This window comes from Hippocampus guttulatus, chromosome 2 (genome assembly GCF_054856545.1).
Source record: "Hippocampus guttulatus isolate MCC_2025c chromosome 2, RoL_Hgut_1.0, whole genome shotgun sequence".
Lineage (NCBI taxonomy): Eukaryota > Metazoa > Chordata > Actinopteri > Syngnathiformes > Syngnathidae > Hippocampus > Hippocampus guttulatus.
The window spans coordinates 21,047,512-21,067,953 of NC_141262.1; the positions used below are offsets into that span (position 1 = coordinate 21,047,512).

A 20,442-nucleotide genomic window follows, 5' to 3' on the forward strand; every position below is an offset into this window, starting at 1 on the left:
ACCCTGTACAGCAATAATTCAAACATCCATAGTTTGCCGTTTGTTTCGATCCCAGTATTGGCAAGTCTAGTATCTCCATGTCAAGTTTCCGTATCGATCTGTCCCACACCCGTGTGTGTGTGTGTGTGTGTGTGTGTGTGTGTGTGTGTGTGTGTGTGTGTGTGTGCGCGCGCGTGTGTGTGTGTGTGTAAACATAGACACGAACACACAGACTACAAAATGCTAGCAACTGAATGCAGAGTGATTTATTTACAAGAGACACCACATACTCAAATGGTCAATCAGACGCTCAGTTGGAACCAGAGTGTATCGTTACCCAGAAGCCCTCGGGGCTCGGGGAAGCCAGCCGCGCATATGCGCAGGCACAAAAGACAGCCGAGGCACCATGTGAAGGGAAAACAGGCAATTGTATCAGAGGCGGCAAGGCGCTCAAGCATGTCACATGGGGGAGCCATGCAAGGAAAGCATACGGATGCACAGAGAGCATACGGACGCGCTGGCACGGAGAACATCTGTCGAGGCGAGTGGCGGCGGTTGTCTCGCACAGGTGACGGCAGATTTTTGTGTATGCAAGATCAACCATGTTTGGCCAACAACATCAAAGTCGCACGCAAGCCGCATCGGCTGCACACAGACTGAAGGTGAAAAACTAATGATTCAATTAGAAAAAAAAATAATCGATTTTTTTTCATGTTTAAGTGTGCGTTGGCATTGCGATAGGAGAGAATCGAATCATGCTGTAATTGGAGTGAATCATGGCACAGCATCATCGGAGTGCCTAGAATCACATTTTTTGTGAATTGTATCTCGTCGTATTTGGAATGACTCGTATCACATTGTTATTGCTGTAAATCAGTTCGGGTGTATCTTGTCATAATGCATCCTAAGGCTTGCCGTACAATTTTTCATCTTCCAAATCCGTGTTTTTTTTTTTTTTTAAATCCCCACAAAAAAAGTATCTGATCTTTGGTCACTCACAAAAACTAGCTGCCAAACCCTACACACGGTATAAGAGTTCAAGTTGAATTTTGCCGCATCGACCAGTTCGCCGCAGACCTCGTTGGTGTGAATCATCTCGTTCGATATCGTATGTCTGGGAATCATATCGCTTTATAACTGGAGTGCCTCGAATCATATCACATCCTAATTGGAGTGAATCGTATCTCATTGTGATACTAATGAATCATATCACATCGTAATTGGAATGAATTGCATCAGTTTGTTGTCCAAGTAGATTATACCTTGTGGTATTGCCTCAACAAGTGTGAGTTTTGTGAAATCACATGCAACTGAAAGTGAATCGCATCGCATTTTAATTGGTGTGACTTGTATCACATCACTTTTGTACAGGTGTGGGTCTTATCCTTCGTACTTGGAGTGACTTTTATGGTATTATTTCAGAATTTTAGTGAAACGTATCACTTTATATTTGGGTCGTAATAGGACATCATTTTATTGGATCACAATTGGGGAACATTACAGTGTAAGTGCAGTGAAGGGTATCAAATTAGGGATCGTTTAAAAAAAGATATCATTCTGTACCGTATCATCGATTGTATCTGACTTAGTAATAGTAGTGTCCCAAACACACAATGAACACTACATTCTTCATTATTGTTGTAATATAAGCAGCAGCCCAATTCACGTTAGATATTAAATGCCACGACCTCCCAAAAGGAGGTCACAGTATGCTTGCTTTTCTGTTTTTTTATTTTATCAGCAGGGTTTTTTCTTTTATCTTTTGTTTGTTTGTATGCAACTCCCAGCTGAACCAAAGTAACCAAAACTATTTTGCTTAGTGAGCCATTATTCTAAGCATGTCAAAGTCAGAAATCCTTATCAACGTTGTGTTTACACCCAAAGGTCCAAACTGTGATGTTTTTAACGTTATCTTTGTTTATTTTATGTTGTTTTGGGGGAGATTCTGAGGACGTGTGTAGACAGGGAGCCCGCCCATCCTCTCCCACCCCTCAAAACATGGCTTATACGGGTTCATTAAAAGTCACAGAGGCATGAAATGTGGCCACAAGCTTGCTGACACAAAGCGAAAGCTGAGCAAACATCATGTCCGGGTTGTTGTCTCGCTTGTTTGCTAAAAATAAATAGTACAAAATACAAGCATGAGCTGGCTGCAGAAAGATGCTTACAAGCGCAAAGGTTCACAGGGAACACAAGCATAAATGATTGTGATTCTAGAGCATATTGAAACGGTGTTGATTACATTGTAAGAATTAAAAAAAAAACAATTCTATGAATAAAAAATAAATGTATCCAAATGTTGAAAGTGAATCCTATAATTTTTTGGGGGTCAAAATCTAACCTTGTGGAGTTCACTTTTTAGGTTTTCCTATTTTTGATGGGAAGCCATCAGATGCCACGACCATGCTCCGCCCATAAGGAAGGACGAAAGCTGTTGCCTAATTATCTCGGAGTTTCAATTTCAAATTTCGTAACAATTGGACAAATTCTCCGGGTCAGGTCCCCCTGACGAACGAACCGTTCATAATGAGTTGAAAATGGCTGCTTCGCAAAGCAAAATATCAGTCTTTCTGTGTCATTTAGGACAAAGCTTGAGTTTTTTGGGGGTCTTTTTTGTGATAGACGTGTCTACGAAGTTTCATGTTGCTGCGGAGTAACAAGAATTTCATGTCATCTGGCAAGTCCTCAAACTTTGTGGCCATGCTCTGACGACACAAAAGCAAAAGCTCAAATATTTCACATTTAATACTTGCCATCAGACGGTACATCACGATCAAATTATGTAACAGTCAAAAAAATTATCTCTTGAAATAGTCCATGTTTGAAGGATTCCGAAAAATTGCGGGAATAACGTGAAAATGTCAATTTCAAAACAAAATGGCGGACTTCCTGTATCTTCCCAGGCTTTGTTCCTGGAGAGTTTTTGGGGGTTCGACTCTTGATAGACATGCCTTTTAAATTTCAAACAAAACAAACAGACTCCCTGTGTCCAAGGTTGAGACATGTTGTGCATCTCGTCATGATCAACATGCCTATTAAATTTTATGTTGCTAAGCAAAAGTGTAATGTAATCCTTACAAATCATTGGAAAGTCACTTTCAAACAAACATGAAACCAAGAAGAGTCAAATATTTCAGTTGCTACACTCGTAGTTGACATAAAAAGGAGTTTGTAAATACTGTAATTTTGAATCTGATTTCCAAACGGAGTTCTTACAAATGTTACCCCCAGATGTGTTTCTCCAAGATGCCGCCAAGGCTTTGCGTGTCTCCGGGCCAGAGGACCAACGGTCTCGGCAGAACTAGGTCAGGCGTCTGTTTGGCCAAGGGGGCATGTGGTCAAAAACGAATCATCGCTTGGTCAAAGGGTGCACTTCATTTGTATGCCTACGGGAGTCTGCGGAGGCCTCGGCAGCTGGTGCTCGTTTCAACAATGTTATTATTTTTCACTTTTTTTTTGTGAAGCCTTTATGTACTCAACTATATTTGTGTGCCTCCAACCTCAACTTTAACCCTTAACCCCAATACAAACCACATCCCTTTTAGTTAGTTATAAATAACACATTAATAACAATAATACATTTTCTTTCAGGAAAAAAAATAATGCACAATGTATTGGAAATTTGGCGACGTGATGTCAATTCAACATCACTTGATTCACTTGAGCGAGGCGCTCAGCCTCCGATTAACGCCGAGCAATCTTTTCCCTGAATTCACAACACATTCGCAACATTTTCGCAAAGTTACGCCATTGGATTTTTAACCGGGTGTCTGACAGCCGCTCTTCCGTCAAGTTCTCCGAGATGACGGATCATTTCAGAAGTTAGTGGATGCAACTTTGATTAACTTTACTGCCTCGTAAATTTTAAAATATACTGTATATAAATAAATAAAGAAACCTCGCCAGGCCTCAGTGTCCTCGACTGTAAACGTCAATCGAAAGCGGGGGAAATTGTTTGATTGACACTCGTAAAGATGAGGATGTCCCCCCGCCCCACCTGTTATGGGAACAGAAGGGAATACTGTTTAATTTAATAGGATTTCAAATGCTCTAAGGCAGGGGTGCCCATTACGTCGATCCTGATCTACCGGTAGATCTAAAACAGGTCCCAAGTAGATCCGAAGAGTGTCGAGGAGTATAAAACCAAACAACCATTTGTGTGTCTTTGTACATGTTAGAAATCTATTTTTAGTGTTAATGTACGCTGCACCATAATCATCCTATCAATCTCCTTTTCACAAAATAAATATTAAAAAAAATAAACTAAAGAAGGTAAATCTTGAATTTATGGTGGCACGTGATGACGTCACCGGAAGTTGTTTGCGCTCAGCAGTCTGCAATTGCAGCTTGTGATCAGAGCTGTTGCGCTCTCAATCTTTTATCGACATTATTCTCATTCAGAGTTTGCTTCGTGTACAATTCACCGAGGGCACGGGCAAAGAATAGGAACCTAGGAGGGCCCAGGGAAGCACTTTAAAACGGTACGTGTGAGCTACGATGGTTAACAGGCTGCAAAAGTGCATCGCATGCTTCAGTTTCAGGCTGTTTCTCATCATGGTGTGTGTGTGTGTACGTGTGCGTGTACGTGTACGTGTACGTGTGCGTATACGCGTACGAGTAGGTGTGCATGTACGTGTGCGTGTGCGTATGTGTGTGTGTGTGTGTGTGTGTGTGTGTGTGTGTGTGTGTGTGTGTGTGTGTGTGTGTGTGTGTGTGTGCGTGTGTGTGTGTGTGTGTGTGTCGGTAAGGGTAGATCCCGTGAGGTTAGTTGATCGAAAAGTAGATCTTCGGTCCAAAGGTTTCGGCACCCCTGCTCTAAGGCGATTCAAATCTAGGATCTGAGCACCAGGCGAGACGAAGGATCTCTTAGAATTGCGTTTTTTCTTATTATTCCATCAAAAGATCCTTTTGGGGGGGGGGCTCAGCATGGTTCTTTTAGGGGTTCCCAAGAGAAAAATATCTCAGTAGAGCCCCTTCGAATGGTAGAAAAAAAAATTCCCCTTGACACCAGTTCTGACCAATTTACTTGAAATTGGGTGGCAATTTGGCCATTCACGTAAATTTCAAAAAGTTGGAATTTTTACCAGACCGACACAAAAATCTGAATAGCACGTGCAAAAATATATTAAGAACCCATTCCTGAATTTGGACAAGAAGTTGCCCATTTTGGTTTGACGCAGCCAAGGTCATTCCATGCTACTTTTTTTGTTAAATTGGAGGAAAAAAATTAAAACGGCCATTTGGGGATATATTTCATGACTCTTCCATACTCCCATATGAGCCCCAAGAGGAAGCATGTCTCCAAGAAAGAAGGATGAGGCAATTTACCAAGGTTTGTTGCTGATCCAATTTCACATGGGTTGTGCATGGCGCTAAAGTTGAACGATACATTTGAAGGTTTTCAGAAAGTTAAAAATAATAAGCCTCCAACACTGTTTTCACCGGTTCACACAAAAATTGGTCTTTGATGACACGACAAAAAAAAAAAAAAGTCTCACAGACCCATGCTCCAAATTGAACAGTAAACCAGCCAATTTGATGAAGAGGACGAACTTGGGTTGAGTCAGAATTCTGAGATTAAAGTGAGAATCTTACCAACCTTATTTTTTCTTTCTTCATTGGCCCTAATCCTCTTCCGTACATACTTCCTCATTTTTTTTCTTTTTACTTCATCATCTACTGTGGGATCGTGGCATCAAAGCGTGTTCCTAATTTCGAAGATTGGCCATGAAAAAAAGGGCGATGCAAGGGCTCGATACGTGCAGCTTTAATGGTTGTTATTCCCACTATTCCCCACAGGACTTTGGTCCGGTGCGCTAATGGTCACAACATTGAGCTAAATACAGTTTGTGCTCTTCCTCAAGGCGCATATATTTCCTAATTCCCCCGTACTGCGTGAGGCAGTTTGTTCCATTCGGATGAAGCTCCAAGCAAGATAGACATTTTGAGGAAATTACTTTTTGTCAAGGGGGATAATTAAACCTGAAGAATGTTGAAACAGGTGGAATTTTTTTTTCATTTATTTTTCTTTTTTAAACGAGAAGCTAGAATACTAGATGCATTTAATCAGCTCTCATGTACTGTAGATTAAGCCCACCTTCTGAAGCCCCCTCACTCACCCCCACCCGTTCCCTCCATGGTCATTAACCCAGCCACCGAACCAGAAAACGATAGCAAGGGACCAGGGAGGGTTGAATCGCCAGGGAGGCAACGAATGATGGGAGGGGGGCAGGGGGGTGTACGCGTGGGGGGCAGCTGGGTGGTGTGTGTTGGTAGGGGCGGAGGCAGGGTTGGTGGGGGAGTTTGTCTCGCCGCCGTGGGGATGCTTCCGGTAGCCCCTTGCTTCCAGTGTCGATTTCCTGGGGCCCAATCATGGCTGGGTGAATTATTCAGGATGCTCATCAGCTGTAATCTGATTATTCACTGGAGTATGAATAATTAAGGAGCGCAGCAGCCAACATTTCCATATTTCTTGCTCCTCTCCTGAGTGGTGATGGCAAGGTGACAGGTGACTGGAGACTCGTGAAAACGTTCTCACCTGGAGCGCCTCCTCCGGGACACGGGCGGTAACCACATTCCAAGTGCATTGCTATCTTGATTTAGGACTGTCTTAATATACAAGGTTTTTTTTTAAGTATGAGTTGTGCGTTTAATGTGTTTATAAATAGAATGCTTGAATGAAAATACACAACCAAGGAATTTTTTTGGATGGTCTCTGATGGTCCAGGATTGGTTTTGGAGCAGTGTTTCTTAACCTTTTTCGAAGTACCGAACCCCACCAGTTAATATGCATATTCACCGAACTCTTCATGAGTGAAAAAAATATATATATATAATTCCTGATATACAAAATAAATAAATAAATAAATAAATAAAAACCACATTTATTAAAAACAGAAGAAAGTAAATACAATTTCAGGAGATACATTTTTAAACATTTTTATTGTATGACGTACTGTCACACGTTGACTACGAACTAAATTTCCCACAGCACTGATTGGACAAGCAATGTCATGTGATCATCTGCAGCCAGTGATGGCCAAGCGGGCGTGTCATAACTAATTAACATGTTGAGTCGCGTACGTCTCACCCTGCATGACAGAGGCTCCGTCAAACCCCTGAGACCTACTCAACAAACCCCTGGGGTTCGATCGAACCCAGGTTAAGAAACACTGTTTTAGAGGTTTATGATTCAGGATTCCGGATTATTGATCCGGTTTCGTGTGTGAGGTTGGTTTAGTGTTGGGAATTAGGGTTTGGCGTTAAGAGTGCAAATGTGGCCCTTGAACTCAAATGTTTGCCCACCCTGGTGTAAGACAACATTTTGTCTGTCGGGTCGAACTTGTGTTAGTTTCATAATTTTTCATGAATTCATACTGCTGGCCTGTCCCTATATTGTACATTGGTAGAATTCTACTTCTTCCATCACTCTGTGGGACTCGTGCAGCATTATGCCTCCAGAAGTTGAACTTCTGGATGTTTTTTAGACAACAACGAAATAAAATTCCGTATTTTCCGCACTATAAGGCGCACTTAAAAACAGTGCACTTTATAATCTGATGCGCCTTATATATGGATCAATATTCTGATTTTAAATGTTCTGTAAAGCGCTTTGTTACAGCCCCAGCGGTTGTGAAAGCCATCTATAAATAAAGCTGTATTGTATTGTATTATTTCCTTTAGCATTTCGCGCAAATGCGGCCACGATTGGAGCTTCTATTCTATGCACCCTATATATGAAAACTGTTTTAAAATAGGCCATTCATTGAAGGTGTGTTTATACTCAGAAGTACCTTATAGTGTTGAAAATACGGTAGTTACCTTAGATACAATCGAGGAAGCCTGTTTTGTCAAAAATGATAGCTGGGAGGCTTCAGTACAGAAAGAAGCACCAGTCAAGAGTAAACATTTTTATGCAAATTTTCTATTGACAGTTTTGTTAGCTCAACCTTTTTATTGCATCACTCCTGGCCATTATACTTTTGAAACGGAGTTTGGGAGCATCAAGTAACCACAGGTTTTCAGCACTTCTTAATCGTATTAAATAAGTGATTTTTGGGGTGGTTTTGTGTTGATGTGCAAGCAATATAAGGTATGAACCCAATTATAATGGTGTTTTTTTTTGGTAACTCACGCAAGATGGCGTTCTTTGGATTTCCTGAAAAATTCACCCGAAAAAATCAACACATTAAAACAAGGTAAAAAAATAATAATTCACACTAAAATTGTGATTAGGATAGTAAATCACAGATGAAGCAACGATGTCGCTTATCACGTTTCCAGTCAGGTTTCGTCCCTACACTTCTCCCTGTCAGGAAGGGGATTCTCTCATTGTACCCAACAATTATGATAATATGATGTGAAGTATCCCTCGGTGTAATTTTTCCACAATTCAACTCTGTGTTTTCACCCATTTTCTGACAGATTTTTTTATTTTTTTTACCTTTAGTGTGGATCCTGTGATGTTCCTCACCATTCCGTGATGAGTGAACGCGCGCCGGACTTCCACTTAATGCTCTCTCTGTTCTTTTAATGGATTCCGCTATCACGCGCACTCACACGCTCATTAACATTCAAAGCCGGCTGTGATTAATTCGCATCGAAACAATTGATTTTTGTCCCCCCGCGTCTGTCTCGGGAAATAACGGATGGCTTCATCATCGGAGGGAAGGAAGAAAGGATGGCTGCACCTGGACGTACCTTACACGAGAGGAGGAGATGATGGAGCATGTGTGTCATCATCAAGTGAAGAAGAAGAAGTGGAAATGTTGAGACGAATAAATAACAAGCAATGAGGCTGCTGTGAAGCATTTTGACCTCAGCGCTTCATCACATGCTGCTTGACTGCATCATTAGGCTCGAATAGAATAGGGAAGACAAAATCTCGAGGATGCGTTTGCTTTTCAAGGTCTTCCCGTGTCTTCTTGTGCCTGACTTTGTGTGCGTATATGTGTTTTTGTGGGTCCAAAATTGATCGACGTGCATCACCGATTAAATGGGAGTCATTGCTTTTTGAATTTGGTAACTCAAATTGGGAGCAGCTGAGGCAAATGAGCCGAAAATAGCAACTTGAAACTAAAAGGACATACTTCCTTTGTATTTTTTTTCAAGTAGGGTTTGATTTCTAGAGTCTTTTTTGTGTGTCTCCTCATGAAAGACATGTCGACCAAATTTGTTTCTTGGTGAAACTTACTTCAGGGGTTGAATTTTTTTAAATGTTGGATAACCATAGACCAGCATGGTTTTATGCATCCATCCATTTTCTGATCCGCTTATCCTCACAAGAGTCGCAGGGGGTGTAGGAGCCTATACCAGCCGTCTTCGGGGAGTAGGCGGGGGACACCCTGAACTAGTTGTCGGCCACTCGCAGGGCACACAGAGACGAACAGCCATCTGCGCTCACACTCACACCTAGGGACAATGTAGAGTGTTCAATCAGTGTTTCAATCATCAAATGAAAAATTTGTGTTACTTGTTATGCCTTACAAATTTCATGTTGCTGGGTGAAACTGGCTTCAGGAGCTAAATCAAAAATCTCCACTTGCCACTTCCAAGAATGTTTGGGGAAAACGCACTTAGTGTGCATGATCAAATCATAACCTAGCTAAAGAGCATCAACAATTCCATTGACCTAAAAAAAAATCTCCATATCTATTTCTTCTCCTCTTTCAGCCACTGATATGCCTGGTAGTCTATCACCTCACCCAGAGTTACTTTCAGCTTTTGTTGCATTAAGTTTATTAATGACTGACTCTCTTAACACCTCCGCCCCCACCCCCCACCCTCCCGCCGCCTTTTCAAAGCCTTTCAACATGTTTTTGAAAAGCATCTGGGATAGCTGTGAGCTGTAAAAAAAAAACACGTTTCAGAAAGTTCCGACTCGGCTTTTTGTCTCTTCAAAGCTGTGTGCAGCATTTAATGGGCCTTGCGCCGCAAAACACGCAGATGAGGTGTTTTCACCGGTGAAAAGAAGGGTGAAGACTGCCCCCCCACGCGATCCCCATGCCTCCCCAGGCATCACATTACCACGATGCAAACAGCTTCAAGCACACGACTTGATATCTTTTCTTCCTTGACGCTCTCCATATGAAGAGATGCATTCAAGACGAGCAGCTGATGTCAGGATCCTTAACGTTTAATGTTGGAACATTTCAACGTCAGCAGGCCAGAGGGAAACTTTAGTGTTGTTCTTTTATGGGTATCAAAACTGATCTTTTCCACTAAAGAGTTCTACTAATTTCACATCTATGCATGTACCTTAGATAGATAGTTTTCCAGTTTAATCATGTGCCGTCATGAAACGTGGTGGCGGAGGAGCAGGGTGGACTTAACATCATGTATTAAAACGCTGAGAAAACTAAATCCAAAATAAACAAAGTCCTGAAAACAACAAGAAACCAAAGCAACAAAAAAAAACCATGACAGTAAGCACAAACACACACAATGACCCAAACCGACCTTGTTGAGCTGTCTGAAATGGGGTGAAACGTCAAAAATTTAAAAGGGGGAGCTAACACTTTTGCAAGGCACTGTATATAAACACACACACACACACGTATATATTTTTGGGCTGTGCTCACATCGGTGGTGACTTGAATTCAGTATAGCAAATAATGAACATATGAAGACAGAAAATGAACGCCGAATCAGAATTGTCCCATTCTGGTCAGAAAACATCAGCATATTATCGTCAATGTGGAATGCTAAAAGGGCGCGCCTGCTTTCCCAAATGTCTGCCATATCTACACGGGGAGTGCACTTGGCGTGAAAACTACACATGTGGTTCGTTGAAGAATATTTGCCTACTTGGACGCTGGACCTGAAAGACTGACTAGCTTAGCGCTAGCTAGGATGAGGCTAGTAACAACCTAGATTCATTTAAAATGGGACCAGAGAGAAAAAAAATATCCAACTGACCCGGTGGGAGACAGGGTAAACCCAAGACTGGTTGTCAGCACATAAATGCCAAACAACCAATCATGCTTTCAGTCACAACTAAGGACGATTTAGAGCTTCCAGTGAAGCTAACATGCTAACATGTTTTTGGAATGTGATAAATGCCACGCAAGTACAGGTGCCTGTGCTCGTGTGGGGTTTCTCGTGGTACTTCAACACACATGCAAATTTAACACAAGAATTCCAGATTAGAACGATCAACATCAGAATGCTGAGGTAGATTTGCCAACCACCCGTCCTCCGTTCATGATGTCTCCATTGCAAAATCTGCACTCACACAATGAAAACTGGCTTTTCACCCTGTCTGGAGTTTTTTTCAAAAACGGTGTTTAAAGGACATAAAAAAAATTACATTTGGACAAAAGGCCAAATGGTCTGGAGAAATAAACCACCTTGAAAATCTGGATGTATGTGTGGTCGGCAACCTAAGTGTTAAAAAAAATGTCCGCATTTAAGAGGTGAGCGCACATGTGGCAATTAATCTCGTGTGGCTTGTGATGGATCAAAAATGAGCACATGAAGCGAGTTGGACGCTCAGGTCAAATCAACTTGGCCACATTTTCCAGAAAAAAAAGCATGTTGTTGTCACCTTGCTTATTTTACACCTGACCCCGGTGGAGGAACGCATTTAAGCTTTTTTCAAGCAAAGTGCAGCCCCCACGTGGCTAATTGCTAGCCTGACAACATGACCTGTTGTGACCCTCACCACTCAGCATCCAATCGCCGCAATTATTCCTTGTTTTGTGCAAAACAACATTCCTGAACCGAGTGACATTTTGTGGACATGAGCGCCTTGATGTTGATTTTATCGTCAAATATTTTCTATATTACCGTAAAATACCAATAGGTTTGCATGTAGCTTTAAAAAGACACAGACAATAAATAATATCTACCATATAAGGAATTATCACCTGAGCATATTTTTTTTCGACAATGCTTAAAACTGTGTTTCTCAATTGGGAAATCAATAGACGCCTAGTGGTGCGTGATGTAACTGCAAGGTGTCCGTGAAGCTATAACCCTTTTTAGAATGATCCTATGATTCATAGAAATTAGGAAATATTTTACTCAAATGTAATTGAGACCACTCGCTGAAAAACACTCCTTGCATTTGTCAAAAGTGTGCCATGGCAAAGACAAAATGGTGTGAATGGGACAATTTACATTGATTGTCCTTCACATCATGCAGCCAAAAATACATATATGATCCAAACTAGTCATTAAAATGTTTACACTCTTGTTTGGATACAATCATAATTATGGTGAAGACATGCTGAAGTTAGAACACTTGGACAAATTCATACATAGCTCAGAAGGAACATTTTCTCAATAAGATAAGGATGGATCAAAATTCTCACGGCTTGAGAGTACCCTGCGAGTCAAGTCACTTCTATCCTAGGGAACCACTGTATACCCTCACGCCATTTCAAACCCTACTTTGATACCCTAACCTTGGTCTCAAACCCAAATTTGAAAACCTAACACTGCCTGGCCTCCGTGGATTTATCTGATTTGTATTTTGGCCTGAACTTCCCGAGGCATGAGACAGAATTTAAAATCAATAGGATTCTTGCTCTGACATCCAACTACAATCATAGAAAGATCAGTCGAACATCAGAATGACTGGAAACACACACTGCACATCTTCACCTCAACATCTAAAACACGCACACACACACACACACACACACACGCGCACACAGACAAACACACACACACACATATACAGGCACAAGATTTAAACAACTTCATTCAAACAAGCATTTGATCTGCTATAAATATTCATACCTTTATTAATAGACACAACACCATTGTTGTGAATCACATATGCACACCATGAACACACACAAGCACATGTATGACTAAGACGCATGTTTCAGAGGAAGATCCATTCCTTGATGGCTTGCCACCTATAGAATGACATACACATCCATTTGCATGCACACGCACACACACACACACACACACACACACACACACACACAAATACCCATAGGCTTACCCATCATGCAATGAGCACACTCGCTAGCATGATGAATATTCAAACGCATGGAAACGTGCATGTGCGCGCGCGCACACACACACACACATGTACTCATCTCCTGGTGCCACTCATGAACTTATCAGCGGCGGAGTCGACACGGTAGAGACGTGGACACGAACAGGTCCAGATGGCGCCGTCACACTTGTCACCGCCGTCGCCGTCATCGTGCTTTCTCCCAGGATGCACCTGTGACAGCTGCAACATGTGCGCCCACCGCTCAGTCTGAGCGCAGTGCACTAATTATCAACGGCTACACGCTCCCCCACTCCCAGCAGTCACCTTACAAGCTCGGGCCAGGCCTCGGCCGACAAATGGGGGCTGTCGTTAACGTATGCCAGACAGCGCCACTCGTTAGTGTTCGTTGAGGTTGGTGGTCTGCAATGTCACGACTTGATCGTGACGAATTGTATTCCTTGGAAGGAAAAGTGTCAACGTCCTTGTTGAGTTAATAGTGTCGAGAGACAATCAGCTGTGGAGGATGTCACCTGCTAGCCTGCTCGTCAGCTGTGTGTGTGTGTGTGTGTATATATATATATATATATATATATATATATATATGCGGCTGGATAGCTCAGTTGGTAAGGCATCGGTTTGCCCCAAGCGGGTTCGAATCCCGCTTGGGGCAAAAAATGAGCACATAACACCATCCAGTGTGGGTCCTTGGGCAAGATCCTTCACGCCAATGCCTACCTCATAAAATGATGAGAGACAATAAAATGAATGACATGCCGGCTCAGACGTCGCCCGGCCAAACATGGTCTGCGTCAGGTGCTGGGGAACCAGAGCACCTTGATGAAAAATGGGCTACTGGAACAAAGCGGAGATGGGCGAGATGCGATAACATGGCTCTGTTGGAATGCTACTACTCAAGCAACCCTAGTTAGAGGGGTTACATGCAGAGAATGTGGGCTAAATGGTTACTTCGAAACCCACAAACGGCAACTGCTGTCACAACTTGAGATTGATGAGGTACAACGCAGGTTCCATGGTGAAGGGCCCCAGGCTGCCAGATCAGAGGAGGAGGTCATACCAGAGATTGGGAGGCAAGCCCCAATGAATGCAGATGATGATATTGGGAGGCCAGCCCCAATGAATGAAATGCTGAGCGAGAATGAAAGCTGGGCAACCTAGAAACCGATTACAACGGCTATGTGAAGTACCACCTGAACCTCTCATGGAAAGTGTGAATGCAGCACTGAGGGCGATCCCCACCGTAACGATCACGGAAACCAAACCAAATGAGCTGATATACGCTTCAGCATCAGTGATCCTAGAGATGCTTGGCTATAAGAGCAACCATGGAAGCCATGAGATACGTTAACCACCATGGAAAAGACGGTTGGAGGCTAAGATCAAGGCGGCTCGGAAGGATGTGAGTCAAGTGACGGAGGCCCAGAGAGGTGTGATGAAAAGGCTTATACCCGAGAGGTACATCCAGATGACCATACCTGAAGCACTCGAAACTGCCAAACAAAGGCTCCAAGCCTTGTCCAGCCGCCTAAAGCGGTACACGAAAGAGAATGAGGCCAGACAAATAAACAGGCTGTTCGCAACACAACCTGCGAAAGTGTACGCTCAGTGGCAGGGTCCTAACAACAGAGCTGACCCACCAAGACTGGAAACTGAAAGGTACTGGAAAGGCATATGGGAGAAGCAGGTTGCACATAACAGCAGTGCACAATGGCTGGTGACCCTGAGAGAAGAGCACAGCAACCTGAACAGAACCCAGTTACCATAACAGTGGCAAACATACAGGAAAGAGTCTCAGATATGAAGAACTGGACAGCACCAGGCCCGGATACGGTCCACGCCTACTGGCTAAAGAAACTCACAGCACTCCATGAGCGCCTAGCAGCACAAATGAACCAGCTGCTGAGGGATGGGACTCACCCAGGATGGCTAACCAAAGAGCGAACGATCCTCATCATGAAGGATCCCTCAAAGGGTGCAGTCCAATCCAACTATCGGCCAATAACCTGTCTCTCCACAACATGGAAGATCATGTCAGGCATCATTGCGGCTAAGATAAGTGGACACATGGATCAATACATGAGCGAAGCACAGAAGGGCATTTGTAGAGATACCAGAGGAGCCAAACATCAGCTCCTGGTTGACAGAACAGTCGCACAAGACTGCAGGTCCCGACATACCAACCTGTGCACAGCCTGGATTGATTACAAGAAAGCCTATGACTCGATGCCACATACTTGGATCACTGAATGCCTGGAGTTGTATAAGGTGAACAGGACCCTAAGAGCCTTCGTTGCAAACTCGATGAGGATGTGGAAAACCACACTTGAAGCCAATGGCAAGCCACTTACCCAAGTGTCTATCAAATGTGGCATATACCAAGGTGATGCACTCTCCCCACTGCTGTTCTGCATAGGACTGAACCCCCTAAGCCAAGTAATCACCAAGACAGGCTATGGATACCGCCTCAGAAATGGAGCTACGATCAGTCACCTCCTCTACATGGATGACATAAAGCTGTATGCTAAGAGCGAAAGGGACATAGACTCCCTGATCCACAGGATCTACAGCAGCGACATCGGGATGTCATTCGGGCTTGAGAAATGTAGTCGGATGGTGACTAAGAGAGGAAAGGTAGTCCGCACTGAAGGGGTCTCACTCCCTGAAGGAACAATAGCAGACATCGAGGACAGCTACAAGTACCTCGGTATACCACAAGCCAATGGCAACCTCGAACTGGCAACAAGGAAAGCGGCTACGGCCAAATACCTCCAGCGAGTGAGGCAAGTCCTAAGAAGCCAGCTCAATGGCAAGAATAAGACCCGGGCAATAAACAGCTATGCCCTGCCAGTGATCAGATACCCTGCAGGACTAATAAGGTGGCCAAAGGAAGAGATTCAGACCACGGACGTTAAGACCTGAAAGCTCCTAACCATGCATGGAGGGTTCCATCCCAAATCCAGCACCCTGAGACTGTATGCAAGCCGAAAGGAAGGAGGCCGGGGACTAGTGAGTGTAAGAGCCACTGTCCAGGATGAAACATCCAAGCTCCATGAATACATCAAGGAGAAGGCTCCAACGGATGACTTACTCAGAGAATGTCTCAGACAATGGGGAACAGAGGATGAGGCGCTGGAAGAGGGACCATCATGGGAGGACAAGCCCCTCCACGGGATGTACCACTGGACCATAACTGAAGTGGCTGATCTCAAGAAGTCCTATCAGTGGCTAAAGAGGGCTGGCCTGAAGGACAACACAGCGGCACTCATCCTGGCTGCTCAGGAGCAGGCCCTGAGCACCAGAGCCATTGAGGCCCAGATATACCACACCAGACAAGACCCAAAGTGTAGGTTGTGCAAAGAGGCACCTGAGACGATCCAACACATAACTGCAGGGTGTAAGATGCTGGCAGGGAAAGCCTACATGGAACGCCATAACCAGGTGGCTGGCATAGTCTACCGAAACATCTGTGCGGAGTATGGACTGGAAACCCCAAGGTCAAAATGGGAAACACCTCCGAAGGTGGTGGAGAATGACAGAGCGAAGATCCTGTGGGACTTCCAGATCCAGACTGACAAGATGGTCATGGCGAACCAACCAGATATCATGATCATAGATAAAGGGCAGAGGAAAGCCGTTGTAGTGGATGTAGCGGTCCCAAGTGATGGAAACATCAGAAAGAAGGAACATGAGAAACTCGAGAAATACCAAGGGCTCAGAGAGGAGCTGGAGAGAGCAGGGAAGGTAAAGGTGACAGTCGTGCCTGTGGTGGTCGGAGCAGAGAGAGAGAGATATATATATATATATATATATATATATATATATATATATATATATATATATATATATATATATATATATATATATATATATATATATATATATATATATATATATATATATATATATATATATATATATATATACATACACCACACACATACATCCATTTTTCGAACCGCTTTCTCCTCACTAGGGTTGCCTATCCCAGCCGTCTTTGGGCAGTAGACGGGGAACACCCTGAACCGGTTGCCAGCCAATCGTAGGGCACAGAGAGACGAATAACCATCAGCGCTCACACTCACACCTATGGACAATTTTGAGTGTTCAATCAGCCTGCCATGCATGTTTTTGGAATGTTGGAGGAAACCGAAGTATGAGGAGAAAACCCATGCAGTCATGGGGAAAACATGCAAACTCCACACAGGAAGGCCAGAGCTGGAATCAAACCCTGCACCTCTGCACTGTGAGGTCGATGCGCTAACCAGTCGACCACCAGGCCACCCATATATATATTCATATATATTCATATGTATACATTCAGAAGTTTCCTCCAATTTCTGAAACACATTTTCTTTTTAAGTAAGATCCATCGTCATCCGGAAATTCTCACAGTGGATGGTTGGAATTATGGACTAATTTGTCATACTTTTGTCTGCAGTTGCACAGCTTTGCATCGGGTGGCTCTCGGGGGCCATTAAGGATGCTCTGAACGTGGCTGGCTGAGCAGCGTCTGCTTCAGTCAGAAGTTGGAAAACTTCCCCACTTCTTCTGGAGAGAATCAAAAGCTTATCGGGTTTCCATTTTTATGACGATTTATCAAACTTCACCCCCATGCTTGAACAAAAGCAATGGCAAAAACTAAAAAAACTGCCCGAAAATGGCTGGGATAGGGACCAGCATGCCCGCGAAACCTTGTCAGAAAATGGATGCATGAATAAGTGGATGTCTGTCACGAGACCCACAAAAAAGACGGGCCTGGAAAAGACACAGAAACTTTGCAGAAATAGAACATGCCAGGAAAATCGGTTTGACTTTGAAACACTGCCAGGCATAAAAAAAAAAAAAGAAAGAAAAAAAACGAGAGAGGGCCCAGTCACATCTATCTCTCCTGATTTTGGTGACAAACTCCCACGTCATTAACCTCTCTCACTCTCTACACAATCGTGGCTGCTTAATTAGACGGGCGATTCATAACGTGGAGCTAAGAAAGTGGCGCTAATGCAGATCTAATTAAGCTTTTTGCCAGCACTGAATATGGCCCGGACGCACAAACGGGAGTGCTTCCACTTAACCTCTTTGTGCATTACTTTGTCTGATTTACCTTCTTTAACCGTGCTAGTGGAACAACTACCATTGCGACGTCACATTGCAGATGTAACAGAGTGCCTATGTTTGATTGATCGCGTTCCAAGGGAGTGGATTTGTTTGACAGTAGATGCTCGGCGGGTCCACTGATTGACAGGTGAGATTCAAGCAAACGGGTCATGACTTGTTTTCAAAGTGAAATTGTGTGATTGATTTACAACTGTAGCAAATTATTTGCTGAAAAGAAAAACAAATAACATGCTAACTGTTGATTGACATTGTAGGAGTTAGTTCCCTTTTCTACCGCAATCAACCAAGCACAGACACTCCCTCTCTTAGTCTAAATCAAGCACGGACACGCCCTTCTGTCTGCTGTCAATCAAATATAGACACACCTGCTGAGCATGTGTCAGTCACAGATTTCCAGTCAAAAGAGGGGAAGTTATTTAAATGGTCTTTTGATATAATTTCTCTTGATAATAGAACACACACACACACACACACACACACACACACACAAAGCACACAACACCGCAAATATATTTAAAAGTCGATCAATGACTCACTTTCTCATGCAGCAAATAAGTGCTTCAAATTGTCTCATTAGGGCTAATGGAGCTAACACACACACACGCACACACACACACACACACACACACATTGTTTAAAGCTTGTGTGGGGTGCCTCTCATCAGATGTGGTGTTTTTGTGCTCTCAAATGTTTCTAATCATCTTTCTTTGGACTGCAAGTTGATTTAAATCAGGGAAAAACAAAAAAACAAAGTGTCAACTCGTGTTAGCTTTGAGCGTTAGCATTTGACAGCCCGCTTGAAGTTTGAGCTAAGTATTTATGGTGAGCTCCTTGTTTGTTTATTTCTAATTCCAGTGTCCCTAATGAGCTGCCAAGTGACTCTAATGAATTAGAAAACTTGACTCTCCGACTGTGAACTTCGGTGTCCTGTTTAATAAAGCTGGAATGTTCCGTGTTGTAGGCGTCGGGAGCGCTCGTCCATCCAGTTCAATACCACGCTGGATCTTCCCGTTACGGCGATTTAGAGCAAGGGCTCATCCGGAAAAAGCAGCGTGTCCGACATAAAACGGCCGTATCGGCGCTCCAGTTGGCGTGACAGGTCGCCATGTCTGTCATTGCGAGTAAATGCTTTCATACGCCATTAGTGGTCCAGTGGTGATGCGGTGGAGGGACAGGGTAGATGGGGACGAGGGATGCTTGTCTAATGGCCCACAGGAAGGAGAAGCCATTAGCAAATTAGCCAGTTGCTGCTCATTAAGGTCGAGGCCTGCTGACAAATGCTGGCTGACGACCACAGAGGAAGTCGGGGATGTGATGATGGCAGACGTGTTTGTGTTCAGATCTTTCATCACACGACATGTGAGGTCTAAAGTCTTCGAAACTCTCAGGCAAATATAACAAATGGCATAGTTAACATGGCTTCATTTGTTGCTCATAGTTTCACTGAATGGCTAAAGGGCTAAAGTCAGGACGTGTGCAACTTTTGATGCCGCTAGCACTTTTGATAAATACAACTTCTATTCCAACGACAGATCATTTTGAAGAAAGACCTATATATCCCAACATATATATTTTTCCTGAAACCCCATTTCTTCATAGCCGGTGACAAGCTCATATTTTGTGTATGACATGCTCTAAAATGAATTTAAATAAATAAACCAAATGAAACACATTTATCCAGTGGCCAGAAAAAGTCAAGTCAAATCAAAATATGTCACTTTTTTCCAAGCGATACAGTGAAGTTCAAAGAATTAAAGTGAATAAATAATCATGATAATAATAATAATAATAAATAATTAGTGCTGTCAATGATTAAAATATTTAATCACGCTTAAATGTATAAATGTCACAGTTAACTCATAATTAATCGCAATTAATCACACATTTTTATCTTGTCTAAATTTCCTTTGATTTCTTTTTGTCCTATTTTTTCCCATTTTAATGCTCTCATCAACATGGAATCATGGATCCGTTTTCTTTGTGCAAAATGCAAATATTTACACAAACAACAATTTCGGTTTTCAATAATTTCGGTTTTCAATTTTACATTAACATTTTTCACCTGGAGCAGTTATTCAAATTTGGAGCATATTTTATTATTTTAGAGCAACGTAACATCCACTGTGACGTGGTGCCACATTAATCTCACGATAAAAAAATTAATCCCGTTAAAACATTTAAATTAATGCAGATAATAACGCGTTAAACTAACAGCACTAATAATAGTAAATAAAGTGACACACCATTAATGTAAAAAAAATAATTAAATGACAAAAATTGACATGTTTTTATGATATGAAAGGATTGACATGAATACGGTTCACTTAGAAAAATGCTCTGTCCACCTTGCATGGCACTGACAGACTTACTTAGAT

The 20,442-nt window shown here is 42.8% G+C and overlaps 1 long non-coding RNA gene across 1 annotated transcript; it reads left to right on the plus strand.

Moving 5' to 3' along the window:
* Positions 1–250: 250 nt before the first annotated feature.
* Positions 251–8,996, plus strand: LOC147208885 (uncharacterized). Its single transcript, XR_015098949.1, has 2 exons — positions 251–641; positions 8,429–8,996. It is a non-coding gene; the product is annotated as an uncharacterized LOC147208885 (long non-coding RNA).
* The last annotated feature ends 11,446 nt before the right edge of the window (positions 8,997–20,442 follow it).